We start from the raw sequence: 20,746 nt of genomic DNA on the forward strand, positions 1-20,746 counted from the left end.
GAGCGTTGGACTAGTTAACCGTAAGGTTGCAAGATTGAATCCCTGAGCTGACAAGGTAAAAATCTGTCGTTCTGCCCCTGAACAAGGCAGTTAACCTGTTAGGGCTAGGGGGCAGCATTTGCACGTCTGGATAAAAAAAATGTACCCGATTTAATCTGGTTACTAATCCTACCCAGTAACTAGAATATGCATATACTTATTATATATGGATAGAAAACACTCTAAAGTTTCTAAAACTGTTTGAACTCTGTGAGTATAACAGAACTCATTTGGCAGGCAAAACCCTGAGACATTTTCTGACAGGAAGTGGATACCTGATGTGTTGTATTGACTTTAAACCTATCCCATTGAAAAACACAGGGGCTTAGGAATATTTTGGCACTTCCTATTGCTTCCACTAGATGTCACCAGCCTTTACAAAGTGTTTTGAGTCTTCTGGAGGGAGATCTGACCGAACAAGAGCCATGGAACGATGATGGCCCATTAGACACCTGGCGCGCGAGTTCATGTTGGGTACCCTCGTTCCAATACGTTATAAAAGAGTATGCATTCGTCCACCTTGAATATTATTCATGTTCTGGTTAAAAAAGGCCCTAATGATTTATGCTATACAACGTTTGACATGTTTGAACGAACGGAAATATATTTTTTCCCCTCGTTCATGACGAGAAGTCCGGCTGGCTTACATCATGTGCTAACAAGACGGAGATTTTTGGACATAAATGATGAGCTTTTTTGAACAAAACTACATTCGTTATGGACCTGTGATACCTGGAAGTGACATCTGATGAAGAGAATCAAAGGTAATGGATTATTTACATAGTATTTTCGATTTTAGATCTCCCCAACATGACGTCTAGTCTGTATCGCAACGCGTATTTTTCTGGGCGCAGTGCTCAGATTATTGCAAAGTGTGATTTCCCAGTAAGGTTATTTTTAAATCTGGCAAGTTGATTGCGTTCAAGAGATGTAAATCTATAATTCTTTAAATGACAATATAATATTTTACCAATGTTTTCTAATTTTAATTATTTAATTTGTGACGCTGACTTGACTGCCGGTTATTGGAGGGAAACGATTTCCTCAACATCAATGCCATAGTAAAACGCTGTTTTTGGATATAAATATGAACTTGATAGAACTAAAAATGCATGCATTGTCTAACATAATGTCCTAGGAGTGTCATCTGATGGAGATTGTAAAAGGTTAGTGCATCATTTTAGCTGGTTTTATGGTTTTGGTGACCCTGTCTTTGACTTGACAAAACATTACACACAACTCTTGTAAATGTACTGTCCTAACATACTCTAAATTTATGCTTTCGCCGTAAAACCTTTTTGAAATCGTAAAACGTGGTTAGATTAAGGAGATGTTTATCTTTCAAATGGTGTAAAATAGTTGTATTTTTGAAAAATTTGAATTTTGACATTTATTTGGATTCAAATTTGCCGCTCTTGAAATGCACCTGCTGTTGATGGAGTGCACCACGGGTGGCACGCTAGCGTCCCACCTAGCCCCAAGAGGTTAACCCACCGTTCCTAGGCCGTCATTGAAAATAAGAATGTGTTCTTAACTGACTTGCCTAGTTAAATAAAGGTTAAATCGGCGTCCAAAAATACAGATTTCCGATTGTTATGAAAACTTGAAATCGGCCCTAATTAATCGGCCATTCTGATTAATCGGTCGACCTCTAGAACAAAGTCACCGCTGTCAGTAACTGGACCAAACCCACCACCATTAAAACCTCTAGGGGCTAGGGGGCAGTATTTTCACGGCCGGATGAAAAACGTACCCAATTTAAACAGGTTACTACTCTGGTCCAGAAAATAGAATATGCATATTATTAGTAGATTTGAATAGAACACACTCTGAAGTTTCTAAAACTGTTTGAATGGTGTCTGTGAGTATAACATAACTCATATGGCAGGCAAAAAAACGGTGAAAAATTGAATCAGGAAGTGGGAGAAATTAGAAATGTAGTTTTTGTTTTGAATCCCTTGAAAAACTACAGTGACATAGGATTTACGTTGCACCTCCTAACTCTTCCATTGGCTGTCAACAATCTTTAGGAACTAGTTTCAACCGTCAGCTGTTACCGGGCAGATCATTTTGGCTCAGTCAATCACTGGCCAGTCTGAGGACAGGTGTCTTATGATGCACGTGCACGTGACTTCATCGTTTTTATATTTTTCTTCTGGGATGAATAGCTATTGCCCGGTTGTTAAATTATCGCAATTTTAGGTAAAAAAAATACCCTAAAGGATTGATTGTAAACATCATTTGACGTGTTTCTACAAACGGTAATGGAACTTTGAACATTTCGTCTATGGATTTGCATCCACGCCACATGGCATTGTAAAGTGTTCTGGATGGGTCAACAAAACGGACGTATTTGGACATAAATGATGGACTTTGCAGAACAAATTAACATTTCTTGTGGAAGTGGGTGCCCATCCGAGTGCATTCCGCCGAAGATCAGCAAAGGTAAGTAAATATTTCAAACATATTGTTAGAGATTTGTCGACGACGTGTTTGTAGGCTAACTGTATAGCTTAGCATTGAAGGCTAAGTTCTGTACTCAGAATATTGAACAATGTGCTTTTTCCGTAGCGTTATTTTGAAATCTGACAAAGTGGTTGCATAAAGGAGTAGATTATCTTTAATTCTTTAAATAATTGTTATACATTTTTTCAACGTTTATGAGTTCTTCTGTAAATTCAATGTGCCTATTCACTGAAAGTTATGGGGAGAAAACATTTTCTGAACGTCACGCGCCAATATAAAAATTGTGTTTTTGGATATAAATATAAACTTGATCGAACAAAAAATGCATGTATTGTCTAACATGATGTCCTAGGAGTGTCATCTGATGAAGATTGTCAAAGGTTAGTGCTTAATTTTAGCTGTATATCTGGTTTTGTGATGGCTATCGTGCTTGGAAAATTGCTTTTTTTTTTGCTGAGGTGCTATGCTAAAATAATCTAATGTTTTGCTTTCACCGTAAAGCCTTTTTGAAATCGGACAATGTGATTGGATTAATGAGTAGAGTATCTTTAAAATGCCGTATAATACTTGAATTTTAATTTTGAGATTATTTTGTTTTGAATATCGCGCCGTGCTATCTCACTGGTTGTTGTCCAAACAATCCCGTTATAGGGATTGTATCCTCAAGAGGTTTTAAGGAACTCCATAATTTCATTGGGTTCTCAAACTACTATCGCCGGTTCATTCGGAACTTCAGTTCTACTGCCACCCGGACTGATACCGCCCTGACTGCTTTCAAAAACTTGAAACGCCTCTTCACCTCAGATCCTGTCCTTTGCCAACCTGATCCGACCCTTTCACCCTGAAGGTGGATGCCTCCGAAGTAGGAGCCATACTCTCTCCATGGGTGGGAACACCCCCAATCTCATCCCTGTGCCTTCTTCTCCAGGAAGTTATCCTCCGCTGAGAGGAATTACAATGTGGGGAACAGAACTCCTCGCAATCAAGTTGGCCCTCGGAGTGGCACCACTGGTTGGTGGGTGTACAACATCCCTTTCTCGTCCTAACAGATCATCGTAATCTGGAATACAGTTGAAGTCGGAAGTTTACATACACTTAGGTTGGAGTCATTAAAACTCATTTTCAACCACTCCACAAATGTCTTGTTAACTAACTATAGTTTTGGCATGTCGGTTAGGACATCTACTTTGTGCATGACACAAGTCCTTTTTCCAACAATTGTTTACAGACAGATTATTTCACTTATAATTCACTGTATCACAATTCCAATGGGTGAGAAGTTTACATGCACAAAGTTGACTGTGCCTTCAAACAGCTTGGGAAATTCCAGAAAATTGTGTCATGGCTTTAGATGCTTCTGATAGGCTAATTGACATCATTTGAGTCAATTGGAGGTGTACCTGTGGATGTATTTCAAGGCTTACCTTCAAACTCAGTGCCTCTTTGCTTGACATCATGGGAAAATCAAAAGAAATCAGCCAAGACCTCATAAAAAAAATTGTAGACCGCCACAAGTCTGATTCATCCTTAGGAGCAATTTCCAAGCACCTGAAGTACCACGTTCATCTGTACAAACAATAGTACGCAAGTACGCAAGTATAAACACCATGGGACCACACAGCCAGGAAGGAGACGCATTCTGTCTCCTAGAGATTAACGTACTTTGGTGCGAAAAGTGCAAATCAATCCCAGAATAACAGCAAAGGACATGTGAAGATGCTGGAGGAAACGGGTACAAAACTGTCTATATCCACAGTAAAACAAGTCCTATATCGACATAACCTGAAAGGCCGCTCAGCAAGGAAGAAGCCACTGCTCCAAAACCACCATAAAAAAGCCAGACTACGGTTTGCAGCTGCACATGGGGACAAAGATCGTACTTTTTGGAGAAATGTCCTCTGGTCTGATGAAACAAAAATATAACTGTTTGGCCATAATGACCATCGTTATTGTTTGGAGGAAAAAGGGGACCATCCCAACCGTGAATGACAGGGGTGGCAGCATCATGTTGTGGGGGTGCTTTGCTGCAGGAGGGACTGGTGCACTTCACAAAATAGATGGCATCATGAGGTAGGAAAATGATGTGGATATATTGAAGCAACATCTCAAGACGTCAGTCAGGAAGTTAACCTGTTAGGGCTAGGGGGCAGTATTGACACGGCTGGATAAAAAAACATACCCGATTTAATCTGGTTACCACTCCTACCCAGTAACTAGAATATGCATATACTTATTACATATGGATAGAAAACACCCTAAATTTTCTAAAACTGTTTGAATGGTGTCTGTGAGTATAACAGAACTCATTTGGCAGGCAAAACCCTGAGACATTTTCTGACAGGAAGTGGATACCTGATGTGTTGTATTACCTTTAAAAGCTATCCCATTGAAAAACACAGGGGCTGAGGAATATTTTGGCACTTCCTATTGCTTCCACTAGATGTCACCAGCCTTTACAAAGTGTTTTGAGTCTTCTGGAGGGAGATCTGACCGAACAAGAGCCATGGAACGATGATGTCCCATTAGACACCTGGCGCGCGAGTTCATGTTGGGTACCCTCGTTCCAATACGTTATAAAAGAGTATGCATTCGTCCACCTTGAATATTATTCATGTTCTGGTTAAAAAAGGCCCTAATGATTTATGCTATACAACGTTTGACATGTTTGAACGAACGGAAATATATTTTTTCCCCTCGTTCATGACGAGAAGTCCGGCTGGCTTACATCATGTGCTAACAAGACGGAGATTTTTGGACATAAATGATGAGCTTTTTTGAACAAAACTACATTCGTTATGGACCTGTGATACCTGGAAGTGACATCTGATGAAGAGAATCAAAGGTAATGGATTATTTACATAGTATTTTCGATTTTAGATCTCCCCAACATGACGTCTAGTCTGTATCGCAACGCGTATTTTTCTGGGCGCAGTGCTCAGATTATTGCAAAGTGTGATTTCCCAGTAAGGTTATTTTTAAATCTGGCAAGTTGATTGCGTTCAAGAGATGTAAATCTATAATTCTTTAAATGACAATATAATATTTTACCAATGTTTTCTAATTTTAATTATTTAATTTGTGACGCTGACTTGACTGCCGGTTATTGGAGGGAAACGATTTCCTCAACATCAATGCCATAGTAAAACGCTGTTTTTGGATATAAATATGAACTTGATAGAACTAAAAATGCATGCATTGTCTAACATAATGTCCTAGGAGTGTCATCTGATGGAGATTGTAAAAGGTTAGTGCATCATTTTAGCTGGTTTTATGGTTTTGGTGACCCTGTCTTTGAATTGACAAAACATTACACACAACTCTTGTAAATGTACTGTCCTAACATACTCTAAATTTATGCTTTCGCCGTAAAACCTTTTTGAAATCGTAAAACGTGGTTAGATTAAGGAGATGTTTATCTTTCAAAGGGTGTAAAATAGTTGTATGTTTGAAAAATTTGAATTTTGACATTTATTTGGATTCAAATTTGCCGCTCTTGAAATGCACCTGCTGTTGATGGAGTGCACCACGGGTGGCACGCTAGCGTCCCACCTAGCCCATAGAGGTTAAAGCTTGGTCGCAAAGGGGTCTTCCAAATGAACAATGACCCCAAGCATACTTTCAAAGTTGTGGCAAAATAGCTGAAGGACAACAAAGTCAAGGTATTGGAGTGGCCATCACAAAGCCCTGACCTCAATCTTATAGAACATTTGTGGGCAGAACTGAAAATGTGTATGCGAGTAAGGAGGCCTACAAACCTGACTCAGTTACACCAGCTCTGTCAGGAGGAACGGGCAAAAATTCACCCAACTTATTGTGGGAAGCTTGTGGAAGGCTACCCTAAACATTTGACGCAAGTTAAACAATTTAAAGGCAATGCTACCAAATACTAATTGAGTGTACGTAAACTTCTGACCCACTGGGAATGTGATGAAAGAAATAAAAGCTGAAATAAATCACTGTCTCTACTATTATTCTGACATTTCACATTCTTAAAATAAAGTGGTGATCCTAACTGACCTAAGACAGGGAATTTTTACTTGGATTAAATGTCAGGAATTATGAAAAACGTAGTTTAAATGTATTTGGCTAAGGTGTATGTAAACTTCCAACTTCAGCTGTATATCAGAGGGGCCAAGAGGTTAAACTCCAGACAAGCCCGCTGGACTCTTCACACGCTTCCATTTTCATGTTACTTACATCCCTGGAAAGAAAAACGTAAAAGCTGATGCTCTCTCCAGCCAGTTTGACCTTCCGACCAGTAACTCAGACCCTACACCATTCTTCCTTCCTCTTGAATTATGGGACCGGTACAGTGGGAGGTTCACTCTGCCATACAAGAAGCCCTAACCTCAGACCCGGCTCCTCCTGAGACACCAGCAGGGAGTAGTTACGCATCAGTTGGGGTCTAACAGCTGCTGGTACAATGGTGTCACACATACTTGGGGTCAGGACATCCGGGCATTACACGAACCACCGAACTTCTAGCCCGTAAGTTCAGGTGGTCCTCACTGGCATCCGACGTAAGGGATTACATACTCTCCTGTCCAGTCTGCGCCCAAACCAAAAGCCCTCGTCATCTCCCTTCCGGTAAGCTTAAACTTTTGCCAAGCCCTCACAGACCCTGGTCCCACATAGCTGTTGACTTCATCACAGACCTTCCTGAATCCTCTGGTAACACCACCATCCTTGTCATAGTAGACCGTTTTTAAAAAATGTGTCGTCTTGTTCCTCTTCCTCATTTACCTAACGCCATGGAATTGGCTGAGTGTATGTTCCAGCAGGTGTTCCGTCTGTATGGGATTCCGGAGGACATCGTCTGACCGCGGGCCTCAGTTTGTCTCCCGGATGTGGCGAGCTTTCTGTGACCGACTGGGGGTCACCCTCAGCCTCTTGTCCGGGTACCATCCCCAGATGAATGGGTAGATGGAACGCCTGAACCAAGAAATGGGGAAGTACCTCCGGCAACAATATTCTGCCTCTCCACACGACTGGAGTCGGTATATGGCCTAGGCCGAATACGCTCAGAACTCACTCATGCATTCATCCCACCGCCTTACTCCGTTTCAGTGTGTACTTGGTTACCAACCCCCCATGTTTCCCTGGGAGGCGGAGCCTGGTACTGTCCCAGCTGTCGACAACTGGTTTCGACATAGTGAGCGGGTATGGGAGACTGCTCACCGGCATCTGCAGGAAGCCTCTAATACCTAGAAATTCTTTGCCGACAGACGCCTCGGACCTACGCCACCCTTTCACCCCGGATAGCATGTGGCTCTCGACCAGGGACATCCGGCTCCACCTCCCCTTCAAAAAGTTCTGTCCTCGCTTCATTGGTCCCTTGAAGATAACCCATCGCATCAACCCTGTCATGTACCGCTTCCAGTTACCCCGTCAGTATAAAATCTCCTCGTCCTTCCATGTGTCTGTTAAAACCGGTCACCTACAGTCCTCTTCATCCTCCAGTCTCAACCCGCAGTGCGCCCCCGCCGTTGGACGTTGGAGGGGAACTTGCCTACGCCATTGAGGCATCCTTGATTCCAAACGCCTGAGAGGTCGCATCCACTATCTAGTGGACTGGGAAGGATATAGGCCTGAAGACCAGTCCTGGGTCCCCAACCAGGACATCCTCGACCCAGAGATGATTCAGGTATTCCACCGTAACCGTCCGGATCGTCCTGCTCCTGACCTCGGGGTCGACCCCCGAACAGACCCACTGGACATCAGCTTCGACGCAGAACGTCGACCTTGTCGAACCAGCCTGCCGCCTCAACTTTGTGTTCTGTTTCATTGTTGTTCTGAACGTAGCCCTGTCTTTCATTTTTGTTAATTGATTTCACCTGTGTTAGTTACTCAACTGGTCTCATCAGCTCCTTATTTAGTTCAGTTCATTCTGGTTGTGCCTTTGTGAGGTATTGTTCATTTTGACTCTACTAAGCCTTTTCCTAGCTCATTTGTGAGAGCTAGGACTGAAGGCTATAACTGGTTTTGATTCACCTGCCTGTTTGCCTACCTGTGTATGACCATTGCCTGCCTGTGACCACGACTCCTGCCTTCTGCGAAGGCGAAATAAACAGCTGTCGTGTGAATCTACACCTTTTTCTCCCTGAGTATTCATTACAATTTTATCTTAATATGACATCTTACCAAGACAAAATATCTGCACTGGCAGCGTAAGAGCTGTTTGAAAATACCTGACATTTCAGCCCGTTTTGGTGGGAGGGAGTTTTGGCCTTCCATGGTGACATCACCATGCTGTAAACTAGGTGATAGACCAATAAGAAAGATTGTTTCTTGAAGCTATTTTATTTTTGACCATTTTCATTGAAAACAATCACAGCACGGTACTTAATTGCTACCCAGAAATGATTTGAGATAAAAATGGCTATATTGGATGCTCCATCACACAAAGGGTCATGCTCTAATGTGCTCTGACGTAATGCAAATAGGCAAGTGTGAAAGTGCACACTTCTACAAGGGGGCTGGACACAGACAGTTCCAAGTTCACAGTGAGGTAAAGTGCTGCTATTTTTAATCCGCTGCCACATGTGGCCTTCACATTCCCCTCCAGACTCCTGATCAAACATCATACACACAAATCAAATAAAAAATGTATTGGTCACATGTAAAATACAACAGATGTAGGTAGACTTTACCATTAAATGTTTACACATGTCTCATTTGCTTGTCACCAGAATGCTAGACTCACTTGACGAGATACAACCTGTAAAGGAGCCTGGACTATTTTTATTAACTTCCGAGCAGACTCTGCCTTGGTAAAGGCAGTGTTATCCGACAGTCACGATCTTAGTCAGCTAAGCCCAACATTTCTAAAGAAAAATGCAACGATCCATTAATGCATTACAAGATAGGGTGTAAAGACCTGCGTCTCCGAGATAGGAGGGTAACTCAATATGCCCGATTTCACTTAACCAATGATCTACTTTAATGAAGTGAAAGAGTATCTTCGTAAATTTTATTTAACAAGGTGAAGAGGACTGTTGCTCTCTTTGGTTTGACTAATTTGAAGTGTTGTACTTGAAATATTGGACATCATTTAGCTGCACCATTTTAAGTAGTGGACTAACACCTATGTTAATGTAATTGACAGCACTGACCTTATTAAGAGGTAGATTTTGTGAAGAATCCTATATTTATTTTTATTTAACCTTTATTTAACTAGGCAAGTCAGTAAATAACAAATTCTTATTTACAATGATGGCCTACCACGGTCAAACCCTCCCCTAACCCGGACGACGCTGGGCCAATTGTGCGCTGCCCTATGGGACTCCTGACCACGGCCGGTTGTGATAAAGCCCGGGATCAAACCAGGGTCTGTAGTGACACCTCCAGCACTGAGATGCAGTGCCTTAGACCGCTGCACCACTCGGGAGGCCTATACATCCAATACAGTTATTCACTAGGGGGTTAACACATGTTAGAAACAGAAAATGTGGATCAATAATCGTATAAATACTGCATAGATAACTACATCCTCTTCCTTGTTGGCATCATTAAACTTAAGCGATGATTACTGACTGAATGCTTCTTTCATTGCGTCTTTCTAGCTTCCTCCTCTCTCTGCACAGGGAACAGCTCCAGGAAGTGGTGTGGGTGGTTGGTGTGAAAAAGAAGATGGAAGAGGGGGAGGGATCTGACCTTAATACTTTCATCTATCTCGCTTTCTCCTACCGTTTGAATTACGCACCAACACAACACAGAGCTAAAGCTAAACACACACAATCACCATCTTCACCTTAACCTCAGGTTAAAACAACACCTTTGTGCCTTTGTGCATTGATATGCCAGGGGCAGGCGTGGATAGGAACAGTAACAACCCAAGGCCATCGTTGGCTTGCTAAAGAAAACATTTCCCTGCTCAATCATACTCTTGCTTTTATCCAATGCAGCTCTTAGAAGTCGACACGGGGAAGACGTGGAGCAACATTTACTTCAAAAAGCTCTTGAAGGAGGCAACCTTCCCAGCTGGATTCAAGTCAAATATATGCATAGTTGTTTTTAGTGCAATAGAATCAATTTGAAGCATAAACAGGCACATTTGAGGATATTACGGATCCTTTTTTTCCATGATAGCTTGAGTTTCGTTTGAGCAGGGGGCCCATGTTTTATCAATCAGCATGAGTGTATACTCACAGAAACAAGATTAGTGTGGACATCATTTTTTTGTACCTCTGTTTAAAACTGTCAAATTGCTCCAGTAGTTTTGGTAATTTGTATCGTCACCTCATACTACATTTTTACACTTAATTTCACAGGAACATATCAGTTGGATTATTGTTGGTTGCTTTTACAGACTGGGTCCATGAATGTAAAGAAGAAAACAAATGGAAATAAATGGTCACCATATTAACCTACCCTTATTAATCTCCTCTTATTTTTAGTTGAATATAACAGAGATTGACATTTTGACATCACCATGGGTTTCAATTAAATCATCCACTCTGAATTTAAATTCCCTTATGGGACCTCAGAGACCCTGCTGAGAGAAAACGGAGTGAAATAGGCATTTAACCTTATTCCATATTAAGTAAGTAAAATGGGTTAGGTTGTAAGCGTACTACTACACTGGTAATCAACATCAAACTAATATAGTACAATGACGTAGAGGTTTGATTTACATATCCATATACATGTCTTTTAAATAGAACACTATAGTAAAAGCATTTCCACAGAGAATGCTTTATAAAAATATGCATGAATCATACAGACCACAGTGGCATCACTGCAATTGATATGAAAATGTGTGAGTAATTGCCGTTCAAGTCACTGCATTAGATATTTTGCATACATGTACTTTCCTTCCCTGGATGGCACTAACATTAAGATAATTCTATAAGCACCCACTTTGGACTCAGAGGACTCCTAATATAAAAAAGAAGACATTACATAAGTCGATTATTTTGTGTACTGCCATGTACTTGAAGCTAAATAACCTTAAAGCACATGGTAATCATGCAAACTGTTCCCTGCGGATAAAATATCAGTGATTGCATGAAGTAAATGCGCAGCCCATTTATTGGAACACTTCACACTAAGGATGTTGAAATTCCTTCACTTGACCAATGAGAAGTCGTTAAAAATACAGTTTATGTATTAATTTTGCCACATTGTATGTGTTTGTCTACTGTTGTGTGCACAGCCAAAGGGGGAATCTGCAGACTCACCCATGACAAATTCCTCCCCAGCTGCTCTCATTTCATCCACACTTAGACTTATGTATCTGCCTTTCTCAGTCTCCTCCTTAAGAGGATTTAGTGAGTGAGATAAAATAACCTAATTTCCCTTTTAAGAATTCCTATATATTTGTAAGTGCTTCTTTAATGAATGGATTAATGCCCTTACTGTACTGCATACTGTACAACACAGCATGGGGAATGTTCTCTTCAAAATGCACTAGTATGATTTTCATTTTTCAACATTATGGTTTAAAATGCTGATGAATTGAAGTGTATCCAAATAGGGGATATGGAGTGAGGATGGGCTGGGTAAAGAGCTTATGGTGTATGCCCAATGCTCCAGTGTAAACAAACACTGTTGGTGTACTGTAACAGGGGCCTGGATATACAGTACAGTAGATTAGGTTTGTACAGAGGTGTATTAATATTCAACAGATAATTATTTATCCTGTGGATTTTGGGCGGAACTATCTGTTAAATAGCCATAGCAATGGCATAGTTCTTGTCCATGGCAATCCTTTGGCTCCCAGAGCAACCTAATTAATCTGTTGAATTGATTGATCTGATCTACAGTAAATGAGCAAGGCAGTTAAATGTGTTTTTCATCATCCTGAGTTATGAGGGTAGATGACGTGGGAATAAATGTTTCTTGAGGAACTGGGATTTTGATAGCAGGGGACATTACTTCCACCTGAAATATTGTCTCCTGTGGAACTGCCGATGACTAAAAATGACTTTGATTCAATAAACGATAAAATCCAGCTATGCTAATGAATCGCCCTACATAAATGTCTCTCCCGTTGGTTAAAAGAGGAATCATGAGAAAGTCTGCAGGTTGATATCGAGGCAAAAGTAATAGAGTAGCTAATGTTTTCCTTTCCATGGCTTTTTTTGACCTATAACATAATACAAGGTCAGACTGTAAATGAGGATGACACTATGCTGAGAGTAGATAACAGAGAAGACAACACTGTATAGTTATTTTGTTGGATGCCAAGGTTCAACAGGAGATGTGTAGCAGTAGATGCAAAGATTTGGATCCTCAATCAGTAAAGCATGAAAACTTCCTATAGCTGAACTGGCTTAAACTCTTCACTGAACATCAACCATGCGTTAAGAAAACTGGAGAAAAAAGATGATACATCTTAGATTTAAAAACGATACACCTTATGGAACAGCGGGGACTGTGAAGAGACACACACACAGGTAAAGACACATGCATATGCATTCACACGCTAGCACACACACTCTACACACACGTACGTTGTAATATTGTTGTATGGTGGTATTATACATTTTGTATTGTAGATATGTAGTGGTGTAATAATGTTATATGATGTACTGTTTTATCTTTTGTTTTATGTGTGATGTATGTGCCCCAGGAAGAGTAGCTGCTGCCTTGGCAGCTAAAAAATGTAAAAGGACAAATACATATACAACAATGGGCCTCAAGATCTCGTCACAGTTTCTCTGTGCATTCAAATTGCCATCGATAAAATGCAATTGTGTTCATTGTCCGTAGCTTATGCCTGTCCATACCATAACCCCACCGCCACCATGGGGCACTCTGTTCACAACGTTGACATCTGCAAACCGCTTGCCCACACGACGCCATCAAGCTGTCTGCCATCTGCCCGGTACAGTTGAAACTGGGATTCATCCATGAAGAGCACACTTCTCCAGTGTGCCAGTGGCCATCAAAGGTGAGCATTTGCCCACTGAAGTCGGTTATGACGCCAAACTGTAGTCAGGTCAAGACCCTGGTGAAGACGACGAGCACGCAGATGAGCTTCCCTGAGACCGTTTCTGACAGTTTGTGCAGAAATTCTTCAGTTGTGGAAACCAACACATGTCCGGGTGGCTGGTGTCAGACGATCCTGCACGAGAAGAATCCGGATATGATGGTCCTGGTTGACGTAGTTACAAGTGGTCTGCAGTTATGAGGCTGGTTGGACGTACTTCCAAATTCTCAAAAACTACATTGGAGGTGGCTTATGGTAGAGAAATTAACATTAAATTATCTGGCAACAGCTCTGGTAGATATTCCTGCAGTCAACATGCCAATTGCACACTCCCTCAAAACTTGAGACATCTGTGGCATTGTGTTTTGAGACAAAACTGCACATTTTAGAGGGGCCTTTTATTGTCCCCAGCACAAGGTGCACCTGTGTAATGATCATGCTGTTTAATCAGCTTCTTGATATGCCACACCTATCAGGTGGATGGATTATCTTGGCAAAGGACAAATGCTCACTAACAGGGATATCAACACAACACACTGGGCAAAAATGGTCCATATCAGGGGATATCTTTACATTACACGTTTTTGATATTCTAAAGAATACAGACCATTTCCAATGCATATTTTGAGTTTTTTGGATATACACAAAATCCTGACAAATTCTGAAATCAGATGTGTATTTTAGACATAATGACACAAATACTGACAGTAGGCCTACATAGTATATTTTACCAGCACAATACAATGCAAAAGCTTTTGACTGAGGTCCATATCAGGATCTTGATATGCTAAATAAGGATAATTTCTGAATCTTAATTGAGTTTTGAGGACATGCTCAATTATTGGACAAATATTAAATCCATATAATTCTTTCAGACACTAGCTATAATTGGAACTCCAATTTGAGCAGCAGCAGCTGAAAAATGAGCTCCTACAAATATTGAAATTTACATGGTTTTTAGAGTGAAGTACATCGGAAAAAAGCAAAAGAAAACTGCAAGACTGAATAGGAGAAAAGACAAGCAACAAACAAAGAAGATAGGCTTTTGAAAAATAACTATTTTTCATAAAATTGTAGTTATCTTAGCAAGCTGAATTGTTTACCAGTTGCTAAGCAGTTGCTAGGGACTCTTTTGGAAGAAGCTAGCTAGCTAACGAAGAATAACAAAGAATATCTAGTTAACAGAAGAAAAGAAAGAGAAAATCAGGACAGAAGAAAAAGGATATCAAAGTGAAAAAGTTCTCTAAAGACACAGGAGACAATAATACAAGAAACAACACTTCTGTAGCTTGTCAACTATGTGTCTGTCTATCCCTGTTCTCTCCTCTCTGCACAGGCCATACAAACGCTCCACACCGCGTGGCCGCTGCCACTCTAACCTGGTGCTCCCAGCGCGCACGACCCACGTGGAGTTCCAGGTCTCCGGCAGCCTCTGGAACTGCCGGTCTGCAGCCAACAAGGCTGAGTTCATCTCAGCCTATGCTACCCTCCAGTCCCTAGACTTCCTGGCGCTGACGGAAACATGGATTACCACAGATAACACTGCTACTCCTACTGCTCTCTCTTCGTCTGCCCACGTGTTCTCGCATACCCCGAGAGCATCTGGCCAGCGGGGTGGTGGCACTGGAATCCTCATCTCTCCCAAGTGGACATTCTCTCTTTCTCCCCTGACCCATCTGTCTATCTCCTCATTTGAATTCCATGCTGTCACAGTTACCAGCCCTTTCAAGCTTAACATCCTTATCATTTATCGCCCTCCAGGTTCCCTTGGAGAGTTCATCAATGAGCTTGACGCCTTGATAAGTTCCTTTCCTGAGGATGGCTCACCTCTCACAGTTCTGGGTGACTTTAACCTCCCCACGTCTACCTTTGACTCATTCCTCTCTGCCTCCTTCTTTCCACTCCTCTCCTCTTTTGACCTCACCCTCTCACCTTCCCCCCCTACTCACAAGGCAGGCAATACGCTTGACCTCATCTTTACTAGATGCTGTTCTTCCACTAATCTCATTGCAACTCCCCTCCAAATCTCCGACCACTACCTTGTATCCTTTTCCCTCTTGCTCTCATCCAACACTTCTCACTCTGCCCCTACTCGGATGGTATTGCGCCGTCCCAACCCTCGCTCTCTCTCTCCCGCTACTCTCTCCTCTTCCATCCTATCATCTCTTCCCTCTGCTCAAACCTTCTCCAACCTATCTCCTGATTCTGCCTCCTCAACCCTCCTCTCCTCCCTTTCTGCATCCTTTGATTTTCTCTGTCCCCTATCCTCCAGGCCGGCTCGGTCCTCCCCTCCTGCTCCGTGGCTCGACGACTCACTACGAGCTCACAGAACAAGGCTCCGGGCAGCCGAGCGGAAATGGAGGAAAACTCGCCTCCCCTGCGGACCTGGCATCCTTTCACTCACTCCTCTCTACATTCTCCTCTTCTGTCTCTGCTGCTAAAGCCACTTTCTACCACTCTAAATTCCAAGCATCTGCCTCTAACCCTAGGAAGCTCTTTGCTACCTTCTCCTCCCTCCTGAATCCTCCTCCCCCTCCCCCCCTCCTCCCTCTCTGCGGATGACTTCGTCAACCATTTTGAAAAGAAGGTTGACGATATCCGATCCTCGTTTGCTAAGTCAAACGACACCGCTGGTCCTGCTCACACTGCCCTACCCTGTGCTTTGACCTCTTTCTCCCCTCTCTCTCCAGATGAAATCTCGCGTCTTGTGACGGCCGGCCGCCCAACAACCTGCCCACTTGACCCTATCCCCTCCTCTCTTCTCCAGACCATTTCCAGAGACCTTCTCCCCTTCCTCACCTCGCTCATCAACTCATCCTTGACCGCTGGCTACGTCCCTTCCGTCTTCAAGAGAGCGAGAGTTGCACCCCTTCTGAAAAAAACCTACACTCGATCCCTCCGATGTCAACAACTACAGACCAGTATCCCTTCTTTCTTTTCTCTCCAAAACTCTTGAACGTGCCGTCCTTGGCCAGCTCTCCTGCTATCTCTCTCAGAATGACCTTCTTGATCCTAATCAGTCAGGTTTCAAGACTGGGCATTCAACTGAGACTGCTCTTCTCTGTGTCACGGAGGCTCTCCGCACTGCTAAAGCTAACTCTCTCTCCTCTGCTCTCATCCTTCTAGACCTATCTGCTGCCTTTGATACTGTGAACCATCAGATCCTCCTCTCCACCCTCTCCGAGTTGGGCATCTCTGGCGCGGCCCACGCTTGGATTGCGTCCTACCTGACAGGTCGCTCCTACCAGGTGGCGTGGCGAGAATCTGTCTCCGCACCATGCGCTCTCACCACTGGTGTCCCCCAGGGCTCTGTTCTAGGCCCTCTCCTATTCTCGCTATACACCAAGTCACTTGGCTCTGTCATATCCTCACATGGTCTCTCCTATCATTGCTATGCAGACGACACACAATTAATCTTCTCCTTTCCCCCTTCTGATAACCAGGCGGCGAATCGCATCTCTGCATGTCTGTCAGACATATCAGTGTGGATGACGGATCACCAGCTCAAGCTGAACCTCGGCAAGACGGAGCTGCTCTTCCTCCCGGGGAAGGACTGCCCGTTCCATGATCTCGCCATCACGGTTGACAACTCCCTTGTGTCCTCCTCCCAGAGTGCTAAGAACCTTGGCGTGATCCTGGACAACACCCTGTCGTTCTCCACTAACATCAAGGCGGTGACCCGATCCTGTAGGTTCATGCTCTACAACATTCGCAGAGTACGACCCTGCCTCACACAGGAAGCGGCGCAGGTCCTAATCCAGGCACTTGTCATCTCCCGTCTGGATTACTGCAACTCGCTGTTGGCTGGGCTCCCTGCCTGTGCCATTAAACCCCTACAACTCATCCAGAACGCCGCAGCCCGTCTGGTGTTCAACCTTCCCAAGTTCTCTCACGTCACCCCGCTCCTCCGCTCTCTCCACTGGCTTCCAGTTGAAGCTCGCATCCGCTACAAGACCATGGTGATTGCCTACGGAGCTGTGAAGGGAACGGCACCTCCATACCTTCAGGCTCTGATCAGGCCCTACACCCAAACAAGGGCACTGCGTTCATCCACCACTGGCCTGCTGGCCCCCCTACCTCTGAGGAAGCACAGTTCCCGCTCAGCCCAGTCAAAACTGTTCGCTGCTCTGGCACCCCAATGGTGGAACAAGCTCCCTCACGACGCCAGGACAGCGGAGTCAATCACCACCTTCCGGAGACACCTGAAACCCCACCTCTTTAAGGAATACCTAGGATAGGATAAAGTAATCCTTCTAACCCCCCCCCTTAAAAGATTTAGATGCACTATTGTAAAGTTGTTGTTCCACTGGATATCATAAGGTGAATGCACCATTTTGTAAGTCGCTCTGGATAAGAGCGTCTGCTAAATGACTTAAATGTAAAATGTTGTATTCCCTCTGCATAAGGGCACACGCAAACCACAAGCTAAAAGCACTGTAACTGGTAGTTTAGCAACAAGAATCACGTATTTTCTGCTGTGGAGTTCCCGACTGTCTTTTTTTTATTTGGGTGCCACAATGTGTGTAAACAGTGTGTGGAGAAACAAAGAAGTGAGAAACAAAGAAGTGAGAAGCTGTTCATAAAATAACACAAAGTGAGTAGCTAATTTGAGATGTTTTATTTATCTTAGTAACTAGCATCAATACCGTTAGCTAATTTGGCTAGCTAGCTAGGCTTGATAGCGTGGTAAAAGCTAAACAGTACTATAACCTAGCTTGCTAACCAATAGTGAAAATGCCTTCCCTCCAGGGCCATTTTTTTTAACCCGTCAAGCCTTATGGTGACAGCTACATTTTTAAAACATTTAGGCATAAATTGGTTAGCTAGATTGTTCCAGTTAGTTTTATCATAATTAATAAAGCAGGTAGTGAAGCTACCTTGTAGAATCATATGAAATTACAATATTTTCTTGCAATATCGACACAAAACCAAAACGTTGAGTCCGGACTGCAAGGGACCACCGTTGATGACCTAATCTGCTCCCATCGTATCCATCGTCCATAACAAACAGGGCAAGCAGGGGTATTGAGGGTGTGTAACTTTTATTTTCTGTCAAATAAATAAAATACATTTTTAGTAATTATTGGCCTACGTTTGCATCTTTACAGAAAGCATGTGTTGTGATAGGAGCTCTGGATTTGCAATGCTGATCTTAAAAAAAAAAAAAATATGAGAGATGTGCTTTGGAAATAGCTACTTGGATTAAATAAAACAATGCCTTTCTGTGCCTTGTAGCCTACTACTGAATATGGTGTAAATGTATGCTCAGATATTTCGCCTCCATGTGAAGAGGCACAATGATTTCGGCACATGAACAGGTAAAATAATTTGGCCAGTGCATATTGATCATGAGTCAGATTTAGCCCATTTTCGATCAGACATACGAGGATGAATATTACACATCATGTAAGGATATCTATTGAAATTATATATTTTTTGAAATACGGATAGGTAATGACTACTGACATGATACATTTCTGAAAATATGTTTATGCCTAAATATAAAGGCTTAGATATACCAGCATGTTGATACTTTCCGTAGAATATTCTACAAATATATAAACAGGTGCACGCGCAACACCCCAGATATCTCATTGGACTCATACCGTAGCAAGGAAATGTCAAAAATCCGGATTGGATGCACTAGAAACAATCCCATTATGGATAATATCCTACCTCGGTATATGAAATTAAGAACATGCTGGAACATGTCTACTCTTTGTATCTAATAAAATGTCAGATATCTGGGAATATATACAGTACCAGTCAAAAGTTTGGACACACCTACTCATTCAAGGGTTTTTTACTTTATTTTTACTATTTTCTACACAAAACTGAAATAACATATGGAATCATGTAGTAATCAAAAAAGTGTTAAACAAATCAAAATATATTTTATATTTGAGATTATTCAAAGCAGCCACCCTTTGCCTTGATGACAGCTTTGCACACGCTTGTGCCTTGAACCTCACCCGCTTTCAGTGGATACAGCTGGAGAACTGCAAGGCAATCCCATTGTGCGCCACTCGTGAGCCATGACCAAAGATAACCCTGCAAAGCTCCACGGCGGAGATTGGAGTATCTGTCCAAAGGACCACTTTAAGCCGTACATGCCACAGAGCTTTGCTTTACGGAAGAGTGGCCAGAAAAAAGCCATTGCTTAAAGAAAAAAATAAGCAAACACGTTTGGTGTTCGCCAAAAGGCATGTGGGAGACTCCCCAAAAATATGGAAGAAGGTACACTGGTCAGATGAGATTAAAATTGAGCTTTTTGTCCATCAAGGACAACACTATGTCTGGCGCAAACCCAACACCTCACATCACCCTGAAATGACCATCCCCACAGTGAAGGATGGTGGTGGCAGCATCATGCTGTGCGGATGTTTTTCATCAGCAGGGACTGGGAAACTATTCCGAATTGAAGGAATGATGGATGGCGCTAAATACAGGTATATTCTTCAGGGAAACCTGTTTCAGTCTTCCAGAGATTTGAGACTGAGACAGAGGTTCACCTTCCAGCAGGACAATGACCTTCAGCATACTGCTAAAGCAACACTCGAGTGGTTTAAGGGGAAACATTTAAATGTCTTGGAATGGCCTTGTCAAATCCCGGAAACTCAATCCAATTGAGAATCTGTGGTATGATTGCTGTACACCAGCAGAACCCATCCAACTTGAAGGAGCTGGAGCAGTTTTGCCTTGAAGAATGGGCAAAAAATCCAGTGGATAGATGTGCCAAGCTTATAGAGACATAGCCCAAGAGCCTTGCAGCTGTAATTGCTGCAAAAGTTAGCTCTACAAAGTATTGACTTTTGGGGGGTGAATAGTTATGCACGCTCAAGTTTTCAGTGTTTTGGTCTTATTTCTTGTTTGTTTCAAAAGAAAAAACATTTAGCATTTTCAAAGTGGTAGACATGTTGTGTAAATCAAATGATACAACCCCCCCCCAAATGTATTTTAATTTCAGGTTGTAAGGCAAGAAAATAGGAAAAATGCCAAGGGGGTGAATACTTTAGCAAGCCACTGTACTTGTTAGATACAGTGGCGATCCATCATTCATGGCAGGTGCCCCACCTCTTCTGAGCGCTATATTTTTAGCAAAAAAAAAGGCTTGTCTGTTTTGCATGTGATTTTGGCATTAATACGTGTCACATATCAGTTTGCAACCAATGTCAAAAAATATATATAACTGAGTTAATAAAACAAATTAACTGCTCCTCATCATCATTGCGTTCCACCATTTCTGTAAGAATTGTAGTCACATATTAGAATTCTCTGCAGCACAGATATTCCTCATTCGCAGCATTG

At 42.4% G+C, this 20,746-nt stretch overlaps 1 protein-coding gene across 1 annotated transcript in view; it reads right to left on the reverse strand.

Moving 5' to 3' along the window:
* Nucleotides 1-20,746, reverse strand: part of il1rapl2 (interleukin 1 receptor accessory protein-like 2) — a 330,998-nt gene that overhangs the window by 228,870 nt on the left and 81,382 nt on the right. The window lies entirely within an intron of this gene.

This window comes from Salmo salar, chromosome ssa05 (genome assembly GCF_905237065.1).
Source record: "Salmo salar chromosome ssa05, Ssal_v3.1, whole genome shotgun sequence".
Lineage (NCBI taxonomy): Eukaryota > Metazoa > Chordata > Actinopteri > Salmoniformes > Salmonidae > Salmo > Salmo salar.